General features: G+C 45.0%; 1 protein-coding gene across 3 annotated transcripts in view; it reads left to right on the top strand.

The window, feature by feature from the left end:
• The first annotated feature begins 5,698 nt into the window (after positions 1–5,698).
• Positions 5,699–13,368, top strand: part of ATP13A3 (ATPase 13A3) — a 94,798-nt gene continuing 87,128 nt past the window's right edge. For 2 of the 3 annotated variants that reach the window (XM_034999847.1, XM_034999845.1), the window contains exons 1-2: positions 5,700–5,891; positions 6,649–6,692. The gene's annotated coding sequence lies outside the window, so the exon portion shown is untranslated. Of the gene's footprint in view, positions 5,892–6,648; positions 6,693–13,368 lie in introns of all 3 variants that reach the window. The other variant, XM_034999848.1, reaches the window with a different exon arrangement.

The following is a 13,368-nucleotide window of genomic DNA, read 5'->3' as shown; positions in this document are numbered from 1 at the left end:
AACCATAGAGATGATAATAGTACCTGCTTCCTGGGATTGGTCTAAAGATTAAATGAAATAATCCATGTAAAATTTCCCCAGTTCCTTCACCTATAAAAAATACAGATAATAGTAACTACGACTTTTGGTATTGGCAATGTTATGATCAAATCACACATGAAAACGTTTAGAAATATAGAAACAAAAATATGAATACAACATAAACAAATAGAAGATAGAAACACTGAACAGATACTTATTTAAGGTTGTAAATGTGATTAAAAAAAAGAAGAAAAAAGAAAAAAGATGCACAGAAGAGGGATTCTTAGCCTGGGATTCAGGAAAGGCATTTGAGAGAGATGATTTTTTTTTTAAAGATTTATTTATTTATTTATTTATTTGAGAGAGCGAGAATGAGAGAGAGAGAGTACACAAGAGGGGGGAGGGTCAGAGGGAGTAGCAGGCTCCCTGCTGAGCAGGGAGCCCGATGCGGGACTCGATCCCGGGACTCCAGGATCATGACCTGAGCCGAAGGCAGTCGCCCAACCAACTGAGCCACCCAGGCGCCCCGAGAGAGATGATTTTTGAGATTGTGAATTCATCCACTCATTCATTCATTCATTCATTCATTCATTCATTCATTCATTCATCTGACTATAAAATTTGACTACCATATGCCAGGCTTCATCTACTGCGGGTATGTAGTGATAAATGAAATCAACTCAGTCTTCACCAGTAGCAGCACCAAGAGATGGCTTGGGAGGGATATTTTATGTACCTCTTCCCCATAATTCCCAATGTCCTCTCCTCCATTTACAAAAATGGACAACTAACACTCTGTCACTCTTAATTAAGTGCCGCACAAACATAGTCTTGGGACAAACCCTCATTTCCTCTTCCAAAAAGATTGCCACTTCTAAGCTCCTTCTAGAAAAATTCTGGAGCTACAGCTGGTCCTCATCTTCACAGAACTTGAAGTCTGGTAAGAGAGATGGTGTTAAATACATACATAAACTCACATGTAATTACACTGTGTAATTAACACTATTAATTAACATTGTGATAATGGTTATAAAGAAAATAAATGGAGGTCATCAGAAAATAAAGAATGAGTGGCCAGGGAAGACCTTTTTCAAGAACTGATGTATACTCATCTAAGCCAAGAGCTGAATTTGTAAGAGCTAGCCGGGTGAGGGAAAAAGGGAAGAGACAGAAAGAACAGGTTTTGCAAAGGCCCTGAGGCAGGAAAGAGTTTGGTGTGTTTGGGGAACTGAAAGAAGGCATACTGGGGTTGGAATGAGGTAAGGTGGGGAAGCAGATGTGGGATAAGAGGAGGGTAGAGGAGTGCCAGTGGAGGCCGAGCAATAGGCAGACCACATGCAACATTGGACCTTGTAGGTCAAGGAAATTCACATTTTATTCTCTGTGAAACAGGAAGCAATTGGAAGCCTTCATCAAGAGCTGTGCTCCGAGTCACACACAGTAATAAACTCTGGCTGCTGTGTGAGAAAGGGTTGGAAAGGAGTGAAGGGTGAAAGTAGGGAAATTGGCTGGGGGCTAAGGCAGTATCCCAGGTGAGAGATGGAGGTGGCTCGGGTTATTCTAAGAGCAGTAGAAATGGAGAGATGTGGAAGAATTTGAAATGGACTTGGTATTGGATTGGAAAGAATGACTCCCAGGTTTCTGGTTTGAGCACTGGATGGGTAACTGTCTTTTGCTACGGTTGAGAAACCTGGGAAAAGGGCTGGTTTGGGGAATAAGGGCAAGAGTTGAGTTTTGGGTAAGTGGGTTTATGAGGTAGGAGTGAGACATCATGTGAGGATGATAGGACGTATAGCCCAGGGACTCTGAAGAGAGCCATGGGTTACAGGTATATGGTTGAGAATTATTAATGTGCACGCAGATGTTAGCTACAGCCATGAGGGAGAGGTGACAAAGGAAGTTGCATGTGGATCAGTGTTCTTTTCCTTCTTTGGGGTCCCAGACACCTTTAAGAAGCTGATGAAAGCTATACTTACTTCTTCCTTTAAAAGTTTTTGCATTGAAGTTTAAGGAATTTATAGACTCCTTGAAGCCCATCAACAACTCTTGTGAAGTTGATAGATGACAAATTAAACAAAGAGATGATAAAACTTGTGTAGAGACATGCACCTGGACTGAGCCCTGGGGACCAGCACCGTTTAGAGGTAGGATAGAGGAAGCACCCACTCACTATAGGTTGAGAGGGGGTAACCAAAAGGGAGGGGCGATTCCAGAAGGGAGTTATGGAAACTAAGAGAAAAATATTTCAAGAATAGGAGATAAATCTGAAAAGTGTCAGCTAGAGTTGGCAACAGGACTGTACGTGTGAAGGGTGAGCTCCCTTGGGAGCAGGCACTGACCCTCTGCCAAAACTGGAGTGAGGGAGAGCCACTGGATGCGGTTAACGTGTGGGTGTTTCCTCTTGGTGGTCTGAGTGGTGAGGTAACGGTAATTGGGGGAGGCAAGCAGGATCGGGTTTGGAGGGTGGAGGAGATGCCACATAGTCCTTGTGGAAGGTGAAGTTAGAGCTTACCGGGAGGACTGTTGTCTATTTGGTGCTGTGATTGTGGGCTGGGTCTTAGAGAGAGCAGGATCAGAGGAGGGAGGGGCTGGGCCCTGTGTGAGCAGTTGCTGGGCCCAGAATCATCATGCGTGGAGAATCAGCAAGCCTCCCAGTACTTCTCAGGAGTTGCTCCACTCTTTTTCTACTCTACTTGGCCTTCTCCTCCTTTCCTGGCTCTGTCTTTTCCCTCAGCCTATAAACATGCTCAAGCCTTTCCTAGTGACTCAGCATCTCCTCCAGTCAGTGTCCAAATTCTCTTCTTTCACCCCCAGGACCTATGTAGCAGAGAATTTCTTGAAATGTTCAATTGCTTTTTGTCTTCTTACAGTTTTCCCTTGCCCGGCTGTGTGTTGCCTTGCCCCGGGGATTTTGGCTGCTTCTTGAAGTCCTTGATGGGGTCTTTGAAAAGCCTCAATGCATTTACAGGTTCATGCCGGATGCCTTGGAGGTATACAGGCAGCCAGAAGCCAGGGGAACTTCTACAGCATTTTCAATGAGAGCACATTTCAGGTAGTTCACTCTGGAGGCTGAGTGCAGGGTGAGTTTGTCTGAAGCCTGCTGTCAGGAGGCTGCTACAAAGGATGGCTGGAACCGCACCAGTGGGAATGGAGGTAGGGATTCGAGGCTTATTAAGGAGGTGAAATAGATAGGACTGGGTTACTGGATAAGGCAAAGGGCTGAATCAAGATTCCAACTTTCTCATTCTGATGACAGTAGGTGGTGGTGGGGATAGCTGAGGGAGAGGCCACTATGGAGCTAGTGGATGGGCTCAGTCTCTCCAAAATGCTGAGTCTGGGGTACCTGTGTGATGTTATCTAGATAGAGCTGCCAGGCAGGCAGGCAGGCGGGGATTTGGGTCTAATTTTTGTGAAAGAGGTCTGGGCTGGAGATGGCTGACCCGGTAGTTGAAACCGTGAGGATTTCCCAGGAGAGTGGAGTGAGAGGAGCTATGGGGCTTACAGGGAGGCTTGCATGTAAGGTGCAGACTCATGGTTGGTGTCACTTAAGGATGTCACCAGAGGAGGCACGGGCCTTACTTACGGAGACATGAAGAATTGGGAGAGTGCACTGCTTTGGAATACAAGACAGTATTGAGATTCCAGAAGGTGAGAGTGATCTGGAGGTGTCAAAAGTAGCAGAGAGATCCAGAGAGATAGGCCAGAGGAGTACTTGCCCACTTTGGGAAAATGAAGTTCAGAGGTTACTCTTGCCTGAGCAGGGTTAGGGAAGGGTGTGTGTGTCGGGGGGAGAAAAGAAGCCAGACTGCCAAGTGTTGAGAAATGAGGACATGGGGGAGGTGGGGGGAGGGGTGCGATGGGACAGGAGGGCACACACACACCTTTGGAGAGGCCTGCAACCTGCATGAGAGGGAGAGAAGCACTTGGAAGCTAACAGGAGAGGGCAGGAGTGGAGGGCTGGCACCAGAGTTTGGTTTTTAGACTTGAGAGACCTGAACTTGTTTAAAGGCCGAGGGAAGTGCTCTCTTCGGCAGCACATATACTAAAGGCCGAGGGGAAAAAGCCTGGAGCCAAAGAGCCAGGAGAGGTGGGGGGAGGAGGCATTGAGGGCTCAATCCCACCAAGTGAGCTTCTTAGAATTTGCCAACCCTTCCACACCCCTTATGTCCCGTAATCATTTGAATACTGTGAGGCTTGAAACAAACGGTGAGACTGTGCCCAGGGGTTGTGAAGAGAGATGTGGACTCACTAGGTGCAGTGTGCTGTCTACACCACGTGAGGAAATATGCGTGGAAACTGTCCAGCTCCACACAGCTTAGGGGACCAGAAGCAGCGTGTTCCTGGCTCCCAGGGAGGTGACATCTGCGCCATGGACCAGATGAGGTGTCAGCATATGTCCCGGACCCGGGGTAGTAGCCCCAGGAAAGTGTCACCATGTGCTAGAACCAGAGCCTAAATGCTTTCCCGCTTCCTGGGAGGTGTCTCCTAAGTGAGGTGGACCGGGGTGGGGCAGGGGTGCTACTTTCCTTTTCTCATGTTTAAGCAGCTAAGAGTTCTGTTAGCCGCAAGGTGTAACAATAATAACCCCGATGGCCGAGCTTCAAGGGCGCGGGCGCGGCAGGCTTTGCCAGAGCACGAGGCAGCAGGTGGCGCCTCCTGTGCCCGTCGCCGAAGGGACACCACGAAAACCAAACGCGCGATTTGTATATCCGGCCGGGGCCCTGCGCCGAGATAAAGCTTCTGCGGAGGGAAGTATTTAATTTGCCTCCAGCGCCATCGGAAGAAACTCCTTTAGGCCGGAGACAGTGGGGTGGGCGCCTGGAAGCTTTCTCTTGCGTATGCATCCCAGTCCTCCGCCCGAGGCCGAGGCCGGGTGCGCTGAGCTTGTTGTCAAAGGCCAATTAGTTTTTTGTTTGTTTTTGGATGGGGGGTGGTGCTGCTGTTAAGGAATGGAGACCTGGATTAAAGCTGGGATCTGGCTTCCTCTCCGTTGTAGCATAAGTTTCCTCCTTGACCTTGACTCTGGGCAAGTCTATTCTAGGTCCCTCACTGGTCCTCAGTTTCCCTGTTCATTAAATGGGGATTTGTACTATGATCTTGTTTTTGCACGGCCAGGGTGGCAAATTCCACCTCCTCCAGGCCAAAAAAAACCCGTGCTCTGTTGGTAACCTCCCCTCCCCAGCACCCAGCTATTTTGAAAGGTCCTCTCCTCCCCTTTCTTTCCTTCGCGGGTCTAAGGGGCTTAAGGCGAGGTGGGCAGGGCCTGCCTCATGGCCCCGCCCATCTCCGCTGGCCCCGCCCCCGACGTCCCCTCTGCGCCCCTTCGCGCTCGGCGCTGGGATGAGGCAACCACGTGACCTCACATCCGGGCGCGGGAGTCCCGAGCTTGCGGCGCGCGCTCCCCCGCCCGCCGGCTCTCCCCGCAGCGTGATCTGGGCGCCACGGCGGAGGGGAGGGGGGTTCGCTTCGTCGCTGGCGGCTGGAGGCCGTTTCGGAGAGCAGACCGCCCCCCTCCCCTGCCCGCCTACCCCCGCCACCCTCCCTTGTTCTCGCTCTGTCCCGGCTGCACGCCGCCGCCGCCGCCGCGGGCGCTGAGGAGGAGAGCGCGGACGCCCCTGTGCCCGGCTCGGCCGGGGCCTGGCCGCGGCGCCTCCCTCCCCTCACCCCGAGCGCAGCGCGCGGCGGCGGCGGCGGCGGCGGCGGCGCCTCGAATCCGAGCGACCCGCGGCCGCTGGCGCCCGCCAAGGGCGATGGGGCTGGGCTGAGGCGAGGCGGCGGCGGCGACAGCGGCGGGCCCGGGCCCCGGCCCCCCGCGGTCCCTCGGCTGCTCCGGCCCGGAGGCCGCGGAGGAGACGGCGCAGCGGCGGCGGGTGAGTGGTTGGGTTTTCCCGGGGCGCCGGGGGGACAGGGTGAGCGGGGCGCGGAGTAGGTGGGTCGTGGTGGTGATGGTGGGGGGTTGAAGGAGGTGAAGGGTGTTGTCGGGTACCAGGTGAGCTTCTGGTCGGCTCCTTGGGCCAGAATCCCGCATCACTTCCCGGGGGAGGTGAGTGGAGTGGGGAGGGGAGCGCTAAGCTAAGACCGCGGAATGTCTGCCTGGGACAGGTGAGGCGAGAAAAAGGGATCCACGTTGTGGGTGCGAAGGCCTGGTTTGGACACACTGCTTGCATTGGGACTGGGGAGTGGGATGGTGGTCCAGCCCTTTTGGAAAGTCCGGGAGATGGTGTGGTCGAAGGGCAGGACGCTTGATGTGTTTCTGCGGATGCTGCTTAAAGGCATCTTGAGTTCGTCCTTAACCTCGGAGTAGTAAGAGCTTATTGCCGTCACCGCATTTTATGGATGACTAAGTGAGGCCCAGAGAGGAAAAGTCACTTCTTAATTGGTTAAGGCCTCTCACTTTGACTCTGTAAGTGAGGACTAGGAAAACCCCGGGGTCCTCTCCTCCAGTACTTGAGTGGCCACTCTCTTTATGGCCTTTACTTCTCCCCATTGCCTTCACAGGTTTTGTGGATGTATATTTAGCGGGGTTGTGGCCGGGGGAATGGATTGGGGATTGACAGTAACTCAGTTCGGGGCTTCCCAATTTGGAAAGCTTTTGTGACAGGTGTTTATCATTTCCTCTTCCCATAGATCTGACAGAAACATCCTTGGATCTTGGTGTCTGGACATAGGAGGTATGAATCACTCACGCAATTAACTCTTTTTAATCGTCAGTGTCTTAGAGCTATATTTAGTGGTTATATTAGTGCAAAATGAATGGGTATGGAGTCGTAAAACTAGAAACAGAAACTTAGGTTCCCTACATATGATTCTGAACTAAATAAGTAGAACATTTGTGTAATGACTATTTTAGCTCTATGAGTCAGGAAGTTAGAATTTTTTTTTTAAACCCAAGAAATACAGGAACGTTAAAGATGATTGCAAAATGAATACTGTTTTCTAAAGGCTTTGTTGCTAAAGTGAAGGTGTTCTGATTTCCTTGTCTTTTAAGGGGTGATTTCAGAGTTCAAAGTGCTCTGCCTTAGGTTAGATCTCAGCCTCCCTACCAGGGCACATACATTTTGTTACACAGGAGTATGCGTGGAATTCTTTTCTCAAGAGGATTGTTGCTTTGCCCAGAAGGCTACAGTTGCCAGAATAAGTAAGTGTATGTGGGTATCCCATTCTGGTTTAGCAACCCTTTCTTTTTTTTTTATTATTTATTTGACAGAGAGAGACACAGCGAGAGAGGGGAACACAAGCAGGGGGAGTGGGAGAGGGAGAAGCAGGCTTCCCGCGGAGCAGGGAGCCCGATGCGGGGCTGGATCCCAGGACTCTGGGATCATGACCTGAGCCGAAGGCAGACGCTTAACGACTGAGCCACCCAGGTGCCCCTAGCAACCCTTCCTTAAATGCAAATCAGTTCCTGGAAGTTCCAAATAGTACCTATTATTAATAATTGTTATGGAAGTTTACATTTGCTACTGTCCTTTTGCATTATCCACTGCTAGATCAGGTGAGCCTGAGACAGCTAAGTGAGATTTTTGAACATTGTTAGAAGAACAACAAAACTTGTATTTGTTCAGGACATCGGGTAGGAAAAGTGATGATGCTGGTTACCTCCATTTATAAGTAGTATAGTTATAAATGAAAATATGAAGTAGCCGTTTATTTTGAAAATACAGTTGACAGGCTTCAATTTGATGCAGTGTTCAAATTATGTAGTAGGAGGGCTGATTTCTTTGCCCAGGTCAACCAGAATGCTTTATTTGGTGTATGCTTGGTAATTAAAATTTTAATTTATAACTGATTTGAGATAAATACAATAAATTCCTACATAGATAGGAAAATAGTTTTATAGTAATTAGAACAAAACTTTGTTAAGCCTGAATGTCTTAAACATTGTCTTCTGATAAGTTTCTATGTGGTTTTGCTTATTAGATTTTAGAGCTAAAATACTTCTCTTCGTTTAGTTAGCCCTTAATAGTTCTCTTATTTAGGTAACATCAGTTTCCCACCTATGTCATATTTCAAATATGGATTCTTATATGGATAATAATTGTGTGTTGGTAGCTACAACATAATGTATTAGAAAAAGCATGGACTTGGGAAATTAGACTGGAGGTTGATTTTTGACTTTTCGTAACTAGCTGTTTGACTTTGACCAGTGCTAATAGTTATTGAGTAAGCTTATTGCATAGTAGGCTTTGGATTAAACATTTAACATGCATTATTTCATTTAAGCCATATTTTACAGATGAGGAAACTTGAGGTTCAGAGATGTTAAGTTGCCCAGAGTCACACACAGCTGACTCGGTAAACCTAGAAATAGAAACTGCTTGTCACATACAGTAACAGAGAACTAAGATTCGGGCTGTCTTCTAAGTCCCTTATATTGTAAGTTGCTTAACTTCCCTGATCATCAGCGTCATCATCTTCTAATTCTTTTTTATTGAAAATGAATACTAATACTTATCTCAGAGAGTTTTGAGGATTAGCTGAGAACTTACGTCCTCCCTTTCCCCCATCTATTCCATATACTAAGTCAAGCTCTGCTTGTATAATATGGTGGTCTTGGAACCACTGTGAACATGAGGTTTTAAAATGTGAGTATATTTTATTCCCAAGATTAATAGTCCTAGGAGATGGGCCATGATCAGTGATATGGGGGCATCCTGTGAAACTTTGTCTTTATTCTGTATTTTTTCCCAGTGGTTTGGGTGATGGTGGAAATAAGAACTTTATACTTGAATGACAATGTGATGGTTGTAATTACTAAACATCTGGGAAGACAGAAGTAGAATTTTAAAATGATCTTGATTACTTGGTTTATCTAACGCTGGATTCTGTCCACTGCTATACTTGGTAACCTAAACTAACTATATACTTAGTAAGTGGAAGACTTTGTGAATGGAACATAAGTTGAATAGGAGTTAGCAGCTTATCACTTATGAAAGATAACACCCTTAAAACAATTTATAGTGGTATGCTAAAAGAAGATAAATCTAGTGCTTGACATCTACCTGATACATCAGCAGAAGGTTTGTTCCAGTGATGAAATACATTCTGAATGTGCTGTATAGCCATCTAGTTAAATCCCCAACCCAGAGATAGCTGATGGGATTTAATCTTTGGTTTTGGGACATAGTTGTGTGAAATGAAGGTAAGTGGACTATGGAGAGAATAAATCTGTAGTCACTAAAACCATCTTCTAATTATTAACCCATCTAACTAGTCCAGGAAACATGCAAGAAGCAAGGAGATAATTGTTAGAGTCTTACTTGAATTTTGTTGACTTCATATTTTGAGATAGAGAAATAAGAGGGCATTGGAATTAGAACACATCTTTTAAGATTTATGTAAAAAAGTAAAAGGTTCTGGGTTTATTTAATCTGGAGAAAAGTAGGTGATATCTGTATGGTACAGTGTCCTGGACTTAATGGTAACTAGTGATTATATAAGCTATGAAACATTTGTATTAGTGGGGTGCCTGGGTGGCTCAGTTGGTTAGGCATCCAACTCTTGATTTTGGCTCAGGTTGAGCCCTTTGTTGGGCTCTCTAATAAAAAAAAAAAAGTAATAAAAGAACACAAAAGATTTGTATTAGTAAGATTAAAAATAGAGGTGATGTGAAATGTCATGAATGAATGGTAATAAAAAATAATCACTTTTGTAATCGTGAGTTAAAAAATGGCATTAGTAAGGAGGGAGAAAAATGGAATGAAGGAAAGGGAGAGTTGATCAGATAATCAAATGTCTGAGAATAAGGAAAATTGAGGGTGTGGATTGCTGAAGAGTTTCCATAGAACAGTTCTCCAGAGAGAACTGTCCCAACACCGGATCTGGTAACATCTTAGACCCAAAGGCTCATAATGGGGCCTTTGTTAGGTCTGAGTAGTAAAACATTAACTCAAATAGCAAACTTTAAGACTGCCAAATTAAAAAAAGGAGTTATGTACCACAAGGCATCTCCCCAGGGAAAGAGGCCATATAGACCTTTGAGAACAGAGCTCACAGAGACATGTTTCTTTGAAGGTACAGGTGAAGATACATCTTTTACATTCCTATCACCCAAGACAACTAACACTAGTATGAACTGAGAATGCAGTAAAAAGTAACCCTGTGTTTGGGGCGCCTGGGTGGCTCAGTTGTTAAGTGTCTGCCTTCAGCTCAGGTCATGATCCCAGGGTCCTGGGATTGAGCCCCTCCCTGCTTAGCGGGGAGCCTGCTTCTCCCACTCCCCCTGCTTGTGTTCCCTCTCTCGCTGTGTCTCTCTCTGTCAAATAAATTAAAAAAATAATAAAAATAAAGAAATCAGTCCAAAGGCCAGAGAAGTAAAATAAAATCTCAAATCTTCCTCTTAAAGATGTAGACACATTTCACTAACCAGTATTTTCTATTGTTTTATTTTTAATTTTTTATCATTTATTATTTTTTACTAACTAGTATTTTTAAATGAAAATAAGGCACATAAAATTCCATTAAATCAACCTAATTACACATATTTTTACATTTTATAATGTGACCAGGGAGAAAGAGAATGGATAACAGTAACACAGAGGATGGGGGGAATGACACACCCAGAGACAGAGAGGGAAAGACAAAAATACAAATAAGATGTACATTAGAGATACATGAGATTAACAGCTTGAGCCTTTTAGGACGCTGTTCCCAAAGGTGCAAAATCATGGTATCTTTCTATGAAAAGCCTGAATACAACATTATGTCCTTACTGCCTGCTGCTCTAGTTAAAATAAAACAGGCGGCAATCCTCAGTCCTGCCCCCACACATTCTCTCTCTCTCTCTCTCTCCACACACACACACACACACACACACACACACACACACACACACACGATACTTGTTTTGAATATGTTAAATGTTATTAAACCAATAATTGTATGTTACCATTTATTGAGCCTCTTATCCTCACAATTCTCTAAGGTAGCTTTTATTCCCTCCATTCGTCAAATGAAGAAACTAAGAAAGGTTAAGTGACTTGAACCCGACTACAGAGCTAATAAGTGATGAGGCTGGAGCTCACAGTCACTTGTATATGGCTCTGAAGCCCACATTTTAACCACTGTACCATGCCCACTCCCGAGGCATCTTTGGCCACCATTACTTTTTTTTTTTTTGAAGACTGGTGTTTTTTACTGTGCTATCCCAAGAGTAATGTTAAGGTTCAGATACTTTACATTTCATGAAAAACATCAACAACTTATATAGTTTTATATAAGTTTATATAATTTATCTGTTTCTTTTATTTTTAAGTAAACCCTGCACCCAAGGTGGGGCTCAAACTCACAACCCCAAGATCAAGTCTCATGCTCTAGTGACTGAGCCAGCCAGGTGCCCCTATAGCTCTTTTAAAATAATGCAGATTTTACTAGCAGTAAGGAAGACATTAACTAACACTGAATACAGCCGAGTATCAATCCAGAATTATACAAAGTACAAATGGTTCCCCAGTACTCCCAACTTCATTACCTAGCCTTTTAATTATGCTAGGTTCTTTGTGTGGTATAAAATACCCAGTGTAACCCTGGAGAGATAACGGATTTTCATAGATATCTAATTTCTTTCTCCATTATTCACATTGTGGACTCTCATCATACATGCATTTAACTATACCCATTCAACTATTTGTGCTACACGAAAAAAGAAAAACAAAAAAATACTTTAAATAATGATGGCAGGATGCCTGCCTTTACATCCGTGTCCCAGAGAATGCAATGAAGACTATAAATTTGCTGTTCCTCAGCTAGTCTAAAGTCCCATTCACCTGTCAAAAAGTATCTTGCATCGCCAATTATGATCCAGCTCACCAAAAAAGTAACCTATTCTTATTTATTTATTTATTTATTTATTTATTTATTTATTTATTTATTTATGTGAGAGAGAATGAGAGACAGAGAGCATGAGAGGGAGGAGGGTCAGAGGGAGAAGCAGACTCCCCGCCGAGCAGGGAGCCCGATGTGGGACTCGATCCCGGGACTCCAGGATCATGACCTGAGCTGAAGGCAGTCGCTTAACTGACTGAGCCACCCAGGCGCACAAAAGTAACCTATTCTTAAAGCTGGAGGAAAAACTAGGCTGTTGGAATTGAAAAACAGTATGTCAGTTAAGAACCAGTTTTCAAACTGGTATCTTCCTAAAGGATCTTTTCAACAGTAATTTTCCCTATACAGGATTTCTACCTTAAATGAGAATTTAGGCCCAAAGCCCCCACATAAAAGGTAATTTCACTTTACCCAGCTCTTTAGATTATGAAGAATTAGGAACTCAAACATTTGTCTTGTATATTAAAATAAGTTAATTAGTAATGCATATTCATCCTATTTCACAAATGGGAAAAAGCAGAGCAACAGGGATGCTGTTAGAAGAAGGCACGCTTGGGGCGCCTGGGTGGCTCAGTCAGTTATGCGTCTGCCTTTGGCTCAGGCCATGGTTCTGGAGTCCTGGGATCGAGCCCCACATCGGGCTCCCTGCTCAGAGGGGAGTCTGCTTCTCCCTCTCTCTCTGCTCCTCCCCGCCCCCATGCTCCCTCTCTCTCTCTCGATCACTCTCTCTCTCAAATAAATAAAATCTTTTTAAAAAAGAAGGCATGCTAGACACATATGGGAACTGTTCCATGACTTATTAAAAATGTAATAAAAGTCTGTCATGTGGGGCGCCTGGGTGGCTCAGTTGGTTAAGCATCTGCCTTTGGCCCAGGTCATGATCCCTGGGTCCTGGGATAGAGCCCCACATCAGGCACCCTGCTCAGTGGGGAGCCTGCTTCTCCCTCTCCCTTTGCCCCTCCCCCTATTCGAGCTCTCTCTCTCTCAAATAAATAAAATCTTAAAAAAAAAAGTCTGTCATGTAATCAAAAGCAATCCTTAACATTGGTTCTCAGTAGAAAAAAGAAAAAAACAGTGAGTTCTGAGATGAGCCATTACCAGAGTACAAAACAAAGGCAAGAGTGGAAAGAATACCCTACCGACAAAAACTGTCTAACCCCAGATCCTTTACTGGCATGCTGTTGCTTACTCTCCACACGTGTCCTTTTCTGTAAAAAGAAGGGACTAATCTATCACCTGTGACAATTCACCATTATTGTTTTCCAGTCTCACACTTCCATTATTTCAGTGTTCAACTCACAAATTCCTTGTGAGGAAAATAGGTAAAAACTAAATAAAATAGGAGTCAATTAATCTAGCTTGCTATCAGAGGTAGAACTGTCTTTCATATCACCACCCAAAAACAGTTAACAAATATTTTTATTTTTTTTCAAGATTTTATTTTTTTTAAAGATTGTATTTATTTATTTGAGAGAGAGAGAGAGCGCATGAAAGGGGGGAGGGCCAAGGGGAGAAGCAGACACCCCA

Source organism: Mirounga leonina, unplaced genomic scaffold (genome assembly GCF_011800145.1).
Source record: "Mirounga leonina isolate KUSES-001 unplaced genomic scaffold, KU_Mleo_1.0 Mir_115, whole genome shotgun sequence".
Classification (NCBI taxonomy): domain Eukaryota; kingdom Metazoa; phylum Chordata; class Mammalia; order Carnivora; family Phocidae; genus Mirounga; species Mirounga leonina.
This window is presented reverse-complemented; position numbering and strand designations above follow the sequence as displayed.